Source organism: Nycticebus coucang, chromosome 24 (assembly GCF_027406575.1).
Source record: "Nycticebus coucang isolate mNycCou1 chromosome 24, mNycCou1.pri, whole genome shotgun sequence".
Lineage (NCBI taxonomy): Eukaryota > Metazoa > Chordata > Mammalia > Primates > Lorisidae > Nycticebus > Nycticebus coucang.
In genome coordinates this window covers 7,232,294-7,247,704 of record NC_069803.1, presented here as the reverse complement: position 1 = coordinate 7,247,704, position 15,411 = coordinate 7,232,294, and positions in this window count along the sequence as shown.

Genomic DNA, 15,411 nt, shown 5'->3' with positions numbered 1-15,411 from the left:
ACTACCTACATGACTATACCTAATAAGTAATCTTTAACTAAAATGTTTATCTGTTTTTTAATAAATCAGCAATCAAACAGGGGTAGAAAGTCAATTTATTGAAGTAACATCTCTTCCTGTATAATCACGATCAACACGATTGAACCACCAAATATGAAGCCATACAAGCACTGTCTGGAAAGTATCCAGCCACCTATGTCTCTATTTTTGTAAATTACCTGGCTGGATACTTTCCAGGAAGGCCTTGTAGACATTATGGTTAATCTAATCAAAATAGTGAGCTCCATTATCATCATTTCATACCAAGGTCTTAACATTTGTCAATTAGAAAAGTGTCTCTGACACAAAGAAAAACAAATATGAATACATGACAGATTTACTTTGCTATTTTGCTATGGTTGATGTTTATTCTTGGGTATCAATTTTTGATTATTGTTGATACAGTTAAGTTTATTTTATAATATTTATGTAACAAGCCTCAGCTGTGGCAAAGTAACATATAAGTGGACCTCCACTCCAAGAGAAGGCAAAGAGTAGAAAAGATCAATGTATCAAAAAGCCAATTTTAGTACAGATATTCAAAATGAAAAGAAATCATCAACAGACCTCTTCATAATAACTTCATGCTAATAGCTTCCATCTTATAATAAGCATATAAGTCTTTAATAACATAAACATATGAATAGGCAATTACTGAGTTGTTTACTAAAATTGATGGTTCTTGATGAAAAAGAAAAAAGACACAGAATTTATAATATTTTTGTCTTCATCATCCTGCTTTGAAGACCTCTACCTTAGTATAACTACCCATTATCAATGTATTTATTTTTAGAAAACAGCATAGATAATGGAAAATGACATGAGATGATTCCTGTGGGATAATGACAGCCATCTGAACCCAAGTTTCCTCAGATGTTCTTCAAAAACTACAGATCAACAAGGTGAACAAATAAAACCTACAACCTTGAACATGAACAGTATAATGAAGAGAGGAGACAATAAACTTCAATTTACAGATGAGTTAGGAAAGAACTCTTAGAACTCATCTGAAATCTTTAGACAATGCAGAACCATTTCTAGAACAGATTAGCAGGAAACAACTGTGTGAAAAAGGAGGCAAAGGCAAGAGGGTCCTGGCATGATTTGAATACATTGCCTCAGAAGCAATGATATCCTGGTTTGGAAAACTGAGAGTGATTGTCCTCACAATTCTAGAATGGGCACAACCAATCTCCAGTGAGAAAAATCAGTCAGTCTGGGTGGAGGTAGGGATTGCCCGAGAAAGGTCATGAGAAGGTTTTCTAGGGTGGTGATTTATTTTAAATAAATGGGTAGATTATATACAGGGAACAAAAATGTATACACATTTTAAGTGATGTTATCTATGTATCACTTTTTGAAGTTGAATTGAAGTTACCATCACTGGTCAAGTGTACCTACACATGGTCTGTGCATCCATTTTACCTGCAATTTATATATTTTTGGGGAGTGATCAGTTTTGCTTCCAACAAGATCCCTTAAAATTTATACATGTGTGTATGTGAATGTGTGTGTGTGTGAGATAGTGTGTGTGTCTGTGTGTAGACGCTCCTGGTACTTATTCGACATGTACTAATATTCAGAATATATAAGGAACTCAAACAACTCAACAGCAAAAAGAGAAATAATCCTATTTAACAGGGATCTGAATAGACATTTCTGAAAATAAGATATACAAATGGACAATCGGTAGATGAAAATACGCTCTACCTTAATAATCAAAAAGGAAATAAAAATCAAAACCAAAATGAGCTATTATCTTAACCCAGTTAGTATGACCGTTACCAAACATAGAAAATAAGAACAAATGTTGGCAAGGATGTAGAGCAAAGGGATCCGCTTTTCCATTATTGGTGGGAACATAAATTAGTACTGTCATTATAAAAAACAATAGTTTTTGGTTTCTCCAAAGAATAAAAATAGAATTCAGCAATCCCGCTACTAGGTATTTAATCCAAGGAAAGGAAATCAGTGTATCAAAGTTATACCTAAACCCCTATGTTTATGCAGGGACTATTCACAATGGCAAAGATACATAATCAATCCAACTGTCTATCAATAGATGAATGGATAAAGAAAATGTGGCATATATATAAACAATGAAATAAATTTAACCAGTAAAAAAAGAATAATATACTAACATTTGCAACAACATGGATGTAATTGAAGGTCCTTATGTTACATTACATAAAATAAACCAGGCAAGAAAGGCAAATATCTCATGTTCTCTCTCACTAATATGTGGGTGAAAAAATTATTCTCATGGAAAAGATTCTCCAGTAAAATGATAGATAGAGAACATTCCATCCTAACAAAACTGAATACACATTCTTCTTATCAGCCCACGGAACATACTCCAAAATTGATCACATCTTAGGTGACAAGTCTAACCTCCACAATTTAAAAAAAAGTAGAAATTATTCCTTGTAACTTCTCAGACCATCATGAAATAAAAGTTGAACTCAGTAACAACAGGAATCTGTATACTCATAAAACTAAATAACCTTATGCTGAATGATAGCTGGGTCATAGATGAGATTAAGAAGGAAATTACCAAATTTTGGAACAAAACGACAATAAAGACACTAATTATCAGAACCTCTGGGATACTTCAAAGGCAGTCTTAAGAGGGAAATTTATAGGACTGCAAGCCCTGCTCAAGAGAACGGAAAAAGAGGAAGTTAACGACTTAATGGGACATCTCAAGCAAATAGAAAAGGAAGAACATTCCAACACCAATCCCAGCAGAAGAAAAAAAATAGCCAAAATTAGAGCAGAATTAAATGAAATTGAAAACAAAAGGATTATACAACAGATCAATAAATTTAAAAGTTTGTTTTTTGAAAAGGTCAATAAAATAAATAAAACTTTGGCTAACAGAAACAGGAAAAAAGAGAAAAAGCTCTAATTTCATCAATCAGAAATGGTAAAGATGAAATAACAACAGACCACTCAGAAATTCAAAAAATCATTAATGAATATTACAAAAAAATTTATTCTCAGAAATATGAAAATCTGAAGGGAATTGACCAATACTTGGAAGCACATCACCTTCCTAAACTTATCCAGAATCAAGTGGAAATGCTGAACAGGCCTATATCAAGTTCTGAAATAGCATCAACCATACAAAATCTCCCTAAAAAGAAAATCCCTGGACCAGATGGCTTCAGGTCAGAAGTCTACAAAACCTTCAAAGAGGAACAAGTACCTACTTAACCTTTTCCAAAAAATAGAAAAAGAAGGAATACTACCCAACATGTTCTATGAAGTAAACATCACCTTGATTCCCAAACCAGGAAAAGACCAAACCAGAAAAGAAAATTATAGAACAATATCACTAATGAATATTGATACAAAAATATTCAACAAGATCCTAGCAAACAGAATCCAGCAACACATCAAACAAATCATACATCATGACCAAGTCGGTTTTATCCCAAGGTCTCAAGGCTGGTTCAATATATGTAAATCTATAAATATAATTCAGCACATAAACAAATTAAAAAACAAAGACCATATGATTCTCTCAATTAATGCAGAAAAAGCTTTTGATATTATCCAGCATCCCTTCATGATCAGAACACTTAAGAAAATTGGTATAGAAGGGACATTTCTTAAACTGATAGAGCCAATCTACAGCAAACCCACAGCCAATATCATATTAAATGGAGTTAAATTGAAATTATTTCCACTCAGATCAGGAACCAGGCAAGGCTGACCATTATCTCCACTGCTTTTTAACATTGTAATGGAACTTTTAGCCATCACGATTAGGGAAGAAAAGGCAATCAAGGGTATCCATATAGGGTCAGAAGAGATCAAACTTTTACACTTCGCAGATGATATGATTGTATATCTGGAAAACACCAGGGATTCTACTACAAAACTCTTAGAAGTTATCAAGGAATACAGCAGTGTCTCAGCTTACAAAATCCAGCACTCATAAATCGGTAGCCTTTATATATACCAACAATAGTCAACCTGAAAAAACAGTCAAGTACTCTATTCCGTTCACAGTACTGCCAAAGAAGATGAAATATTTGGGAGTTTATCTAACAAAGGACGTGAGAGATCTCTATAAAGAGAACTATGAAACTCTAAGAAAAGAAAAAGCTGAAGATGTTAACAAATAGAAAAACATACCATGCTCATGGCTGGGAAGAATATTGTTAAAATGTTCATACTACCAAAAGCAATATACAATTTTAATGCAATCTCTATTAAAACTCCACTGTAATACTTTAAAGATCTCAAAAAAATAATACTTCATTTTATATGGAATCATAAAAAACCTCCAATAGCCAAGACATTACTCACAAATAAAAACAAAGCAGGAGGAATCACGATACCAGACCTCAGACTATACTATATATTGATAGTGATCAAAACAGCATGGTACTGGAACAAAAACCGAGAGGTAGATGCATCGAACAGAATAAAGAACCAAGAGATGAATCCAGCTACTTACCATTATTTGATCTTTGACAAGCCAATTAAAAACATTCAGTGGAGAAAAGATTCCCTATTCAACAAATGGTGCTGGGTGAACTGAATGGCAACCTGTAGAAGATTGAAACTGGACCCACACCTTTCACCATTAACTAATAGACTCTCATTGGATTAAAGATTTAAACTTATGACATGAAACTATAAAAATACTAGAAGAGAGTGCAGGGAAAACTCTTGAAGAAATCAGCCTGGACAAATATTTTATGAGGAGCACCCCCTGAATTAGCTGAAGCAGCTTCAAAAATTGAAGCAGCTTCAAAAATACACTACTGGGACCTGATCAAACTAAAAAGCTTCTGCACAGACAAGAACACAGTAAGTAAAGCAAGGAAACAGCCCTCAGAATGGGAGAAGATATTTGCAGGTTATGTCTCCGACAAAGGTTTAATAACCAGAATCCACAGAGAACTCCAATTATTAGCAAGAAAAGAACAAGTGATCCCATCTCAGGGTGGGCAAGGGACTTGAAGAGAAATTTCTCTGAAGAAGACAGGTGCACGGCCTACAGACATATGAAAAAAAGCTCATCATCCTTAATCATCAGAGAAATGCAAATCAAAACTACTTTGAGATATATTCTAACTCCAGTAATATTAGCCCATGTCACAAAATGCCAAAACCGCAGATGTTGGCGTGGACATGGAGAAAAGGGGACACTTCTACGCTGCTGGTGGGAATGCAAACTAATATGTTCCTTTTGGATAGATGTTTGGAGAACACTTAGAGAACTAAAAATAGACATGCCATTCGATCCTACAATTCCTCTACTAGGTATATATACAGAAGACCAAAAATCACACTTCAACAAAGATATTTGTAACAGAATGTTTATTGCAGTCCAATTCATAATTGCTAAACCATGGAAGAAGCCCAAGTGCCCATCGACCCACGAATGGATTAATAAATTTTGGTATATGTACATCATGGAATATTATGCAGCCTTAAAGAAAGATGGAGACTTTACCTCTCTCATGTTTACACGGATGGAGCTGGAACATATTCTTCTTAGCTAAGTATCTCAAGAATGGAAGAAAAAGTATCCAATGTTCTCAGCCCTACTATGAAACTAATTTATGGCTTTCATATGAAAGCTATAACCCAATTATAGCCCAAGAATTTGGAGAAAGGGGAAAGGAATGGGGGGGGGATGAGTGGAGGGAGGGTAATTGGTGAGAACACACCTACGGTGCATCTTACAAGGATACATGTGAAACTTACTAAATGTAGAATATAAATGTCTTAACACAATAACTAAGAAAATGCCATGAAAGTTATGTTTACCAGTTTGATGAAAATATTTCAAATTGTATTTAAAACCAGCACATTGTACCCCATGACAGAATTAATGTACACAGCTATAATTTAATAAAAAAAAAGCAAATGAGGAAAAATGCTAAAGCCATATTTGTGCACACACAAAGATTTTGCCAACAATCATTAACAATGTTTCAGTACTTTTTTCACTATAAATTTTCATTATTCACATCCCAATCTATATCTCTGTTTATTTCTTTGTCTTTCCTTTCAGACTTCTGCCTTGTAAAAACAATATCATATATTAATAATTCTTGGTTATCACTCTATTGCTTCCTAGCATTTCATGGATAAAATATATCAGACACTAAGTAAATACTTTTGAAGAAGTAAGTGCATAATCGAACAAATGAAAATAGGTGACGAAATTTCCAATTTTAATGTTTCCATGTGCTATTGATAGATAGTCAAGCTGATTATGCTTTTGTCTAACATCATGTTTAGAAAGATAGTCCTAACTAACAGCTCAGTAAATGAATGCTGAAAATGAAAGAATTCCTAAAATGTCCAAATTTTAGAACAATGCCCTCACAGACTATATCTTATGAAAATTTTGAAGAAAGCTAATTTGATCATTCATTAGAATGGTTTTTAAGTCTTTCATCAATTTCACCATAGTCAAGTAATGTATTCAAATATTTTAAAATATTTGAAACTTCATGCTCTATTAGGTAATATAATCATTTTATTTGCAGTCCTATTTATACAATTAATTTCTTTAGGAAGGAAAATGTATTTATTCCCAAAAAGGGAAAACTTTAAGGAAAGTAGTTCAAATTGACACAAATTCTTATGCACATATGAAATTGCTACGGAATTTTTTTATAAAGACTTCAGAAGTCAACTAATGTTTGAAAAGAGCTACTAATTTCTTTATTTGAAAAGAAAATGAAGTTATATTTATAACTGGCTTCCAGAGTTTCAAAGAGGACCAAATGAATGGTATATCTGAATAAGCTTTATATAAACTAACTTTATATGTATAAAGTAGCCATTACAATTGATAATAATTTTTAGTTAGTCCACAAAAGTGATTTGTATTTTGAACACTAGCATCTCTAAAATTCACTATATGCTGTCCCCAATTTAATGCAGCCACTCCATATCTTAAGTTACCTTTCACAATTCATAAAATAAGACAGTTTCCTCACTCTTTGGTCTACTTGCTGACATAAGAAGAAACTATAATTCTAACTATAATCTTTTAAAACTAGATTCTTTGTTCATTTTAAGTCATGGTAAAAGATTTAAAAAAAACCATCGTCGCATTCTGCTGAAGCACTGGTTCAGGGCACTTTAAAAGGTTCATTTCTTTACCTTGATTTGGCACATTCGATTTCATCTCTTCAGGCACAGGTAACAAATCATAATTAAAGGAGAGGTGGAAAGGGTTCCTTTAGAAGACTATTTCTTGTATGCAGATAAGTAATTAGAGTGACCTCAATATGGTGGCTTTCCTTTGTTGCTGAGGGACAATACCTTCGTGCAGCAGGCAAACAAGCTCAGCTCTGCAAACCCTCGATATGAACTGTCTCCCTGGAAGCCAGGAGTTGTCTTGTCTTTGGTGTCTTTGCGGTCAGATGAAAGGGAGTAGATCCTGCAGTGAAAGCAAGAGCGAGGAAGTTTAAAGTTTGACTTTGTTATTATCTTACCATGAAAAGTCAGCTCATTAAGAGTTTGCTCTTGCCAGAAATCAGCAGTCGAGATTCCATCACACTTCCTTTAAACACACACACACACATACACACACACACATCCATGAATGCACACAGAAAAATCCCAGAATACTTGGAAGAGTTTGGGAGAGAACAAGGTATGGCTAGTTTAAATCAATGTTTTCTCATGGTGAGAGTTAGGAGCAATTAGAATGTCATCTTCTCTAACACCAACAGTGGATGGCCAATAGATAAGAACAATTTCAACTGGAATGAAGCCCAATCCTAGAGAAGTTTTTGGTCTTAAGATCAATCAGATCAGTCTCTGGTGGTCTGTGAGGGTCCTTTTGTGAGGGTCCAATATGTGATCATTAAAATATGCATTTATTTTGAAAATAATGGCAACTTACTTGACAGATTAGTAGTGTTAATAGGAAATGTGGGCTTATCTCCGGAAGAATATTGTTTCTTTAATATTTCCTTTTTAAAAATAAAAGACAGTGATGTCCATATTATAACCATGGCATGGTGGTTACATCACTTTGTGTTCAGTTAGGATTTCAAGCATTGGAAGTGAATCTGTTTATTGTTCTTATTCTCACTGATCTCCACGAAAAGAAATTCCAAAACTCTCCCAAAATTCCATTTCATAATATCCCAAAAATGGATGGTTTATCTCAGCTATTCCTTCTGACCTCTAGGAGCTTTCTTTCTCTTCTTTTATTTTCTTTTTTCATTTTATTATTATTTTTTTTTTTTTTTTGAAGCAGAATCGTACTCTGGAGCCCAGTACAGTGCCATGGAGTTATAGTTCACAGCAACCTCAAACTCTTGGGCTCAAGCAATGCTCTTTGCCTCAGCTTCCCCAGTAGCTAGGGCTACTATACCGCCACAACAACTAGCTAATTTTTCTATTTTTAGTAAGGATGGGATCTCATTCTTGTTCAGGCTGGTCTCCCTTGGCCACCCGGCACACTGGGATTACAGGCATGGGCCACCATGCCCAGCTTCCAGTAGCTTTCCATATTCACACTTCTTACCAGGAGTCTTTGCCATGTCTTCCAACAGATGAAGTATACTTCCATGTGCTGTGGACTTTGGGCTTGCCAGTGTGATTGACGTTGACCAGTATAGTTGGAAGTGACATGTGTCAGCTTAGAGTACGAGGGTTACAGCATGCTACTTATTCAATGTGAAGAGGATGTGGCTCTTCATTCTGTGTCCTCACAGACCCAAAGAGCTGCCCTTAACCTGGAACTGACCCCAGTAGGACCCCACAGCTAATGGTAAAGTCTAGGTTTTGGAATCAAACCACCTTGTTGGAAATCTCAACTGTACTGCTCACTTCCAACGTTGAATGGCATGTCTGTTTAGCCAGAGAAATACTGAAACTTTCCTACTTTCATTGTTCCTTTGGTAAGTCCCTTTTACTTCTAAATCCAGGCAAAAAAATATAGCCCAAGATACGATGGAAGATAAAAACTGAGTGAAAACCATCCTTAGGAAAGATGCTGATAAATAGTAAAAATATTTGTAATAAGGGTTTGATTAGTCAAAGTCTAGACCACCTATGGCCTTCAGAGAGCCATGCAGTTCAACTGTCTCTGGGGCATACAGCCTTCTGCCGGTAGAGTTAGATCATCAGATTGGATGGAATTTAAATGGTGACTGAGTCTGATGACTGTCTTTCATGGATGAGAGAATTGAGGCCCAGAAAGATGAATTGTCTTTCCCCAAACTAGTTAATGGCAAATCTGTCACTTAAACCAACAAAATGGTTTTATAAATGGCAGTTAGATGTACTGGCTGACATATAAAGAATATACTTCCTCACACTTTCCCTTCTCAGAGTGGTGCAATGTCTGTGTCCTACAGCAAATCTTCTTTCTTTTCACAGAATAAGCAACAAATATCAGTTTCATGAGAAGGAATTGAAATGCATAAAAGGGCATATGTTGTCAGTGAGGAAGTGCCTGTGAAGTTCCGTTAGCATGAGGAATCTAACTGCACTGTTAGTAAAGAGGCTTCATGGAGGGTTGGAGCACCCTGGTAACCAGTACAGCCTTTACAAACTGTTATCTGCACATCTATTTTTGTTGATGTTACATGATTAAATATTGTCACTAATTTATTCACTTTTCAAAGGTTTAAGCTTTTAGGATCAAATGTAAAGAGAGTTTCAAATATGAGGACAAGAGCAGAAGTTCTCAAAACTACTTAAGGATTTATTTTTAGTTTTCAGCCATGTGATCTGTGAGATAAAGGCTCCTTAGACCACCTTCTCTCTTTGCCACCATGAAAAAAAAATATATATATATATATTTCTGTAGCATTAGAATGCAAAAGAGCTTTTAATAAAACTCTTAAGTGATAGCCAAAAAGGATAGAGAAAATAAAAACAAAAGGGAAACTGAATTGAATACTAGACCAAGAAGAAAAAAAGAAACAGGCAAGGAGAGAAATAGAAAAAAAGGTTAAGGGGAGGGCATGAACAAGAGAAGGTCAAAGGGTGGTACCTGCTTTACCTTTTTACAACTTCTCCTGGCCATGGACTACAGCCTGGAATCATCCTCAGCTTTAGGGCCCCTGACGTTCCAGCCTACCTCTGTACCTAAACGTAGCCCAACTGATTCTCAAGAGGGAACTCCTGAAACTGTGGGGATCATGGAGGACTTAGACATGAGAATCTGCGTTTGCCATCCTTTCCTCACTCCATGCAGACCTAAAAATTAAAAGCAGCAGACAGAAAAAGAAGTGATTCCCCAAGGACAGCCACCTCCATATGGCTCCAGGTTTCTCTAAAGTACCACCAGGCAGCAAACAAGACAAGAACTCAGGATCCAAGGTGGTCCCTATTGTTCTGAGACTTTGGTTACAGGAGAGAAAGCAGCCTCAGCACAGCCACGCTTTCACTAACATGCCTTAAGCTAAGAATTCTACAAATTAACCCATCTTGAACTATCAAATAAAACACTGATCCTCTTAAACTGGGTAAAGTTGTACATCAGATTAAATTATCTAGTGCAGTATTTTTGTTTTCTTCTGCTTCTAAGATGATGACATGATGTGTTCATAGAAAATCTGTCCTTGCTGTCACACAGTCGAGAAGGAAGGGGGCGACATTGGAATTGCATTAAACCCTTCTAGGTCTGTCTGGATGGCTTGTGGGCAGCAATTTCCCCATCCCTGTGAATCCCAGCAATCCATCAAGGGGAATTACAGGTGAAAATGACAGAAAAATGTCATAAACCTTGCTTTCATTTTATTCCAATAGATGCGAGGATTCATGCAGTTTAAGCAGATTATCCTACTGAATTGGAGCTTGGTTGAATGATTAAAAGATAAAACAATTCCATTTAAATCCTTACCTAAATTGATCAGCTTGGGTTTTCTGAATTGCACTGTGAAGTCTGTCATAAAATGGAAATGTTTCATTCAAAATAATAAAAGCTATTGACCTACAAGTGGAGCAATATTAATATTAACATACTTATAATTAATTTAGTGCTACATAAAAGAAAAAATCAAGATCTTCTAGTTTTTGTGATTACAGGGATATTAGACCTTTGAAAATATATTTATATGTATAGCAAGTTGAACTCATTTTAGAGGTAGTACATAAAAGGTTAGCTGTTGAATTTACATTACTAGTTGCACAATTAGCAGTTACTTAATTAAATGAGAAGGTTAAACATGTACATATTCTTGGTAAGTTCCATATAAAAATGGAACACAAGAATATACCTTTTTTTGTGAGAGCCAAAGAAGCTTTTACCTGCTCTGGATAATCTAATGATGGGTTCCATGTCATGAAACACAGAAGTCTGCCAAATCCTGTTATTTTTTTCTTGAAAGAGAACTAACTGCCTTTCAGAGTTCCTATCCCCAGGCAAAGACAGCAGGCATAATTGAGAGGAGAGTGGTTTAGTCTTCTCCCAAGTTATTCATCAGTTATTTTAGGTAGTGAACACTAAACAGTGTGAAACAGGATAACTTCCAGCATCACCCCAAGTCTCCATGCAGACTGAAGTCTGCATGGAGATAGATACATAGTCCTAGACACTTTCATTCCTCCTTTCTTCATCAGCTTTCCTCATCTACACAGAAGGCAGAAGTCACATATTTTGGAAGTGTCTAGTCTATTTTGTGTTGCCATGAAGGAATACTGGAGGCTGGGTAATTCATAAACAAAAGGGGTTTATTTGGCTCCCACTTCAGCAGGCTGTACGAGTAGCATGGCACCAGCAGCTGCTTCTGGTGAGGGCCTCACGCTGCTGCGTCTCTTGGGAAGGTGGAGGGAAGGCACTGTGTGCAGAGACCATGTAGTGAGAGAGGAAGCAGTGCCAGGAGCTTCAGAACAACCAGCTCTCACAAGAACACTTGCCCTCCCCTGGATCATGAAGGATTTGCCCCATGACCCAAACACCTCCTATTAAGCCCCACTTCCAACTTTGGGGGTTAAATTTCAACATGAGGTTTAGAAGGAACAAACATCCAAACCACAGCAAAAAGGTCATTATAAATATGAAAGTAAGTTAGCAAACATCTTCCTAATACAATCGAGATATTGTTTCTCAATGATGTTCTCTCTCTCCCCTTGTTTCTTTTTCTACAAGTATCTTTATGTGATTCAGTGGTTATGAGGGAAAAGAAATCAGAAAAAAATCTGGAATATGTAGAAAGAGTTATTTAGAGAAAAAAATGTTGGCAACAAAAAAACCCTTTTTATAATAAACAGCATGCATTCCTTCCAATAAAGCTATCTTTTTCATCCTATTTGGATGCTTTCTTCAATCAATAATAGGTAGGTTTTCTAAAATCTCCATGTATATTATCTTTCATTTATATAAGAAACAAACAGCAAGATGACATTTACAGTTTGCAGTAATATAGGTCTTTTGTTTAACTATAAACGTGTTTGTTTGCATGAGCTTTAAATTTAAAAAGCATAAACCTATAGAGGTATCATTTATTCAGAATATTGCCTTAAGAAAAATGCTATTTCTTTAATTTATTTATATATATAGATTAATATATAGATATATATTATATATATACACACACAGTATAAGCTGTCTGACCATTAAGTTTGTGAACTTCCTAGGGAAAGTGCTACATACCTCATTGCTGAATATCACTACAGTCACCTCTGAAGCACTCCCCCTGAGAAGCTATGCACCAATGCCAGTGTCTAGTGAACCTTTCAAAGCAATTTTGGAACTCTTTCTGGAATGACCATCAGAGCTATTGTCCTATGAGGTCTGACAATTAAGTTTGCAAACTTGCCACACTGCATTATGTTAGCAGCACTGTATAAACAATTCAACAGGATTTCGTAACCTTGGTATGTCAGTGCCTCACAGCTATGTTCATGTGCACATGTGGCAGTGTCTTGCTGAGTGGTAGTCACTGTCATTATTGCATGATTTTATGTGCCATACAATGACAGCTCGGTGGCCCTTCCAGAAAAAGAGTTCCAAAATTGCTTTGAAGCATGGACTAGGTGCTGACGTTGGTGCATAGCTTCCCTAGGGGAATTATTCAAAATAATCATAGTGATATTCAACAATGAGGTATGTAGCCCTTTTTCTAGGATGAGTTTGAGAACTTCATTGTACAATCTCATACACACACACAAATTACATACGTATAACTTTCCCAGGTGAAAATAACGTTTTTCTGCCATAAAGAACAAACATTTCTTTGTCAGTAAACATATTTCAAGCTTTCTACTGAAATATCAGATAATAATAATAGCCAATATTTATTGATCATTTACTATTTGACAAACACTATATCTAGAATTTAAAGTTTGTTACCTAATTCAATTCTCTAACACCTGAAGAAAGGTGTTAGAATTGTGCTCATTTTATGGGAGATGATATCAGAGTTTAGAGATATTATAGAATATCTCAAATCTATTCCCTTACAATTTTTCATCCAGGAATTTAACCCCATTTCTCATTAATTACAAAACTCAACTCCTCGTACTGCTAGAAAAACCAAACAGCATAAGGTAACAATAAATAATAGTTTTACATGAAAGTGATTTCAGGAATAAGAGATTATTCGTGGGACTTTATTATTATTTTTTTTTGTCTTTTAGAAAATTTCTGTTTTTTGCAACATGAAAGACACAAGAGGGAAAATATTTGAGAGGAAAATTTAAGAAACTACAAAATTGAGATTTATACCTATGTTCTACCTTCCTACTTATTTTTGTAAGAAATAGGCTACTTTCAAAGGATCATGGAGTTTGAAGGATAAATTTGGGATCTGGAAAGTGAAGGACAAATCAAAAGCTGTTATCAAGTAATTTAGGCTTTCTGGGATTGAAGGATTCTTATCAGTTAAGAAAGAAGTTATGCTTTACAACAAACACTCTTCAGATCCCTAGTGACTTCTACGCAAATGATTTTTAAGACGTCTTTGTTTTGTTTTATTTTTCATCTCCCATTCTACATTTCAACCATGGTCACCTGGGGGCCCTGCTCCACATTGCCTTAGACTGAGACCCAGACTGATGGATGGGCCCAATCTCAACCTAGAGTTGGGTCCTTGCTGCATCCGAGGAAAAAGAGAACTCTGGAGCACAGCAACTACAGCTGGTAATTCTCAATCCAAAGGCACATTTCTCAAAGCTCATTGTCCTGAACAAGACATATGGCTTCACCCAGCCTTAAAGGTGTCAGAAATTAAACCCTTTCAGGTGCCTGACACCAACAGATGTTCAGTGCAGTCCATGGAGAAATGGGCAGTACAGTGCACAAGAGCTGGCATGGAGCTACAAAGACATCAAAGTAGCTCCATGGGGAGAAGCTTATTTTTCTTAGCAGCAGAAGTACAGAAGTCCCCTTATGATGATACCTGATGGCATGTGATTAATATTTGGATAAGCCATCTGGAATTGAGGCTCCAGGGCTTGTGAGATGAGAGAGAGAGAGATATCTAAATATTGCCAAGGGAAATAGAGGAAATCTAAGGACTGACAGTTGAAGAGGGATTTCAGAAAACAATTAAAGGCTTTTAAGGGGAATTAAACAACAGGCTCTTAGTTAAGGTGGTATATTTGTCATTGTTTGTGGAGTTGTAGGTTCTAAATTTTGTATCCAGGATGTTCATGCCAAGTCAACACCTGAAACATCTGATCTTTCCTTTCTTTATTCTCCATTTGCAAACTATAGAAGAACCTGTCTAATACTAGGGTTAGAGGAATACTAGCTCAGGAGAATTTCCTCCAAGTCAGTACAATTTAGTGAAATATGTGTCACATTTTCTATTCATTTTATATATTTGAAAATAGAGGACTAATGGAAACATTCAAATAACCCAGCAGCAGAGCCAGAATCTAGCTGCTCATTTGCCTCCTAACCCCCAACCCATCATTCTGTTTATTCAATCTACTGTCTTGTCAGAAGCTAAACTCTGATTTAGCCATGAAACATGAAGACATCCACCTGTTAAATTCTACAAAATACACTTTACCTCTTCTTATTTAGCTCACATTTCCTTCTGCTTTCTTCTATTTCTAGAAATATCTGCTCAAGTGTCAGTTCTTTCAAAGAGAGTCAAACGTTTTCACCACCTCACTCCAGGATGGACCTGCGTATTTTGTGAAGTCACTCAAGGCCGAGAGGACATTCTTTTCATGCTTGAGACTTTAATCTCTTCTTCTCCTTGGTAGTTTTCCTCCCCTAGTGGCCTTTATATTTTTTTCAAAAAGATTATATCTTTTCAATTTCTTATTTTCTTTCATCTTAGCCATATTTTTGGAGTTATTATAAAAGGTAGATAGGTTTTCATTCTTTTTTTCCTTATGGGACAAAGTATTGCTCTGTCTTTGCTCTTCTCATACCCTCTCCCATTCTATTGTCAATGACTTATTTCTCTATTA